At 50.7% G+C, this 2,341-nt stretch overlaps 1 protein-coding gene across 2 annotated transcripts in view; it reads right to left on the bottom strand.

Moving 5' to 3' along the window:
* The window catches only part of KRAS (KRas proto-oncogene, GTPase), a 25,064-nt gene extending 24,709 nt beyond the window's left edge, over positions 1-355 (bottom strand). Inside the window, exon 1 of one of the 2 annotated variants that reach the window (XM_085324106.1) lies at positions 193-355. The gene's annotated coding sequence lies outside the window, so the exon portion shown is untranslated. The remainder of the gene's footprint in view (positions 1-192) is intronic. The other variant, XM_085324107.1, reaches the window with a different exon arrangement.
* Between the last annotated feature and the right edge of the window lie 1,986 nt (positions 356-2,341).

Here is a 2,341-nt window from a genome sequence, read left to right as displayed (position 1 = left end):
GGGGCGGCGCTGGCGGGGGGAAGGAGGGGGGTCCCGCCGGGGCGGGCATCACCAGCCGCGGAGGGGAGCGCGGCTCCGGGAAGCCGCCGCTGCTGCCGCCGCTGCCCCCTGCCCCACCTCGGTGGAGGGCGAGGCGTGTGGGGAGGAAGGGAGGGAGCGGGGCAGCTGAGCAGGGAGGGGGGAAGGTGGTACCTGCCTGGCGCTGCGCGGGCCGCGGGAGCACGCCGGTGTGCCCCTGCCCGCCCCCGCCGCGGCGGCCGCTCCGCGTCCCTCTCCGTCCCGGTCTGAAATGGCGGGGGACGGGGAGGGCTGGGGCTGGAGCTGCCGAGGGAGCCGAGCGCCGAGTGGGCGGATGGACGCGATCGATGCGCTCCGCGCTCCCCCGCCCCTGCGGCAGCCGAGGGAGGGGAAGGGGAAGGGGGAGCTCCCCGCCCACTGACTCAGGCGGGGCGGGGCGGTCGGGCGGGCGCCCGCAGGGGCGGGGGCGCCCGCGGGCGCGGGCGGGGCGTGGCAACGGTCGCTGGCGCGGGAGGCAACGGTCACTCGCGCGGGCGGCGGTGCCCGGCGCGGCCGTGAGGGCTGAAGGCATCGGGTAGCGGGGGACTAGGTTACACCAGGGATTAAATTGGTAGCGGGGGAATTAAGTGTAATTTCTGTGCTTGCTGCGGCGCGGCCCGACGGCCAAGGTCCTGGTTCTGCCGCGGCCCTCAGCCCGAAGGCACCGGCTGCCGTATGGCTCCGGGCGCAAGGCATGTAGGAAARGGGGCTTACGTGCCCCCGGAAGGCTTTATACCGGTTTCTAATCAGGAGGCTCTGTTGGCTGTTCGGMAAGGTGGAGCGTAAGCAGCTTGCTGTGTAAACAAGAAAAGGTTTTTATCCTTATTGGGTCAAGAAAAGGTCACAAAAGCAGAAGTACAGAATTACTGTAAAGCTTGAATGCATATTGAAGGTTTAGTAATTTCAGTATTAACTTTAATTTAAATGYAAGTCTTTTATTAATTACTAGAATGCCCTGTACAACAGTTAATAAACGTATTTTTAGAGGCAAGTTGAAAATTGTACAGTGAAGCCTACTTTAAAAGGCCAAAAACTTAATTCCTGCTAATTGATCTAATTAGATCTACTGTGTAGGTCATTCCTAAGCTTGTGTTATATCCRAAGTAATAAGAATTTTTTGAAGCATTTATGTCATTGTGTCCAAGACATAGCAAATTCAAGCTATTCCTAGGGTAACTCCAGTGATGTCGGCTGGATTACACCAGGGRTTAATTTGACCGATTCTGGGTTCCCCCTTAAATTGGAAGGTCAAAAATAAATACATTGTGTGTACACATCTGGTGTTCAAGAATTTTAATTTAAAAGGCTGGAGCTTTGTTCTCCGTAATTGTGTGCAACAGAACTTCCAGTTTGTTTCGTTCTCAGTGTGCATCCAAGGCTCTGCACTTCTGGGCAGCATCCATCTGAGCATGTAAGGCTTTAACCCTTTGGGACAACACCATCTAATTTGGAAGCTGCATTCCTATGATTATACATGCAATTAATCAAAGACCTTGTGCTGCTGTTCAGTGCTACTCCCTGATGTTCAGGTATTAAGACTCAGGTAGAAAACAAACATGTCTTTGAGCAGCTATGTGAAGATGTTGCCTCTTCAAACAGAACCTAGGAAAGATCAAATGAGCTGTTTTGCTTGTATTCTTGAAGCCAGTCTTTTCTGTTGTTGAAATCAGTGACAGAAGTCACTGAGCTTTTATAAGAATTCTCGTACAAGAGCTTGTATAAGAATTCTCGTATACTATATGAGGCTATATATTGTCATGAACTCTTTTTCCCCTCTCCCAGTGATTTGAGTGTTGGTGACCTCATTTTTTTTTTTTTTGTGTTAAATACTCTTACTAGATTGTTTTTTGTAAGCCTTAATAAAAAATAGTCACAAAAATACATGCAACTGTAACATACGAAATCATCTTACAAGTTAGAGCTRAAACTGCATGATGCAGATTGCTTATAAAGTGGGCTATCTCACATGAGCAGATGTCAAAACTAGAAGAAAGCCCCACTTTCAAAGAACAAGTAGCCTGGTGGTAAAACCACAAGCCTGGGATGTGGGAAACCCGCATTCCAATCTGTGGTGTGAAACAGGCAAAGAAAGGATTTGAATGTGGATGTTCAGTAGCTGAGGTAAATGCTCTGATCAGCTATTTTAGGATAGCAGGATCTCACTTTTGTGTTATGCTCCCCTAGGAAAACTATTTGAAGTGTTGTGGTTCATCATAACGTAATGGGAAAATGCCTGTTTAACAGGAAAGCTTGCCCAGTTCTGCACATAGTACCACATAGTTCC

The sequence above is a fragment of the Rhea americana genome, unplaced genomic scaffold, assembly GCF_003343005.1.
Source record: "Rhea americana isolate MKP2758 unplaced genomic scaffold, rheAme1 scaffold_9, whole genome shotgun sequence".
NCBI lineage: Eukaryota > Metazoa > Chordata > Aves > Rheiformes > Rheidae > Rhea > Rhea americana.
This window is presented reverse-complemented; position numbering and strand designations above follow the sequence as displayed.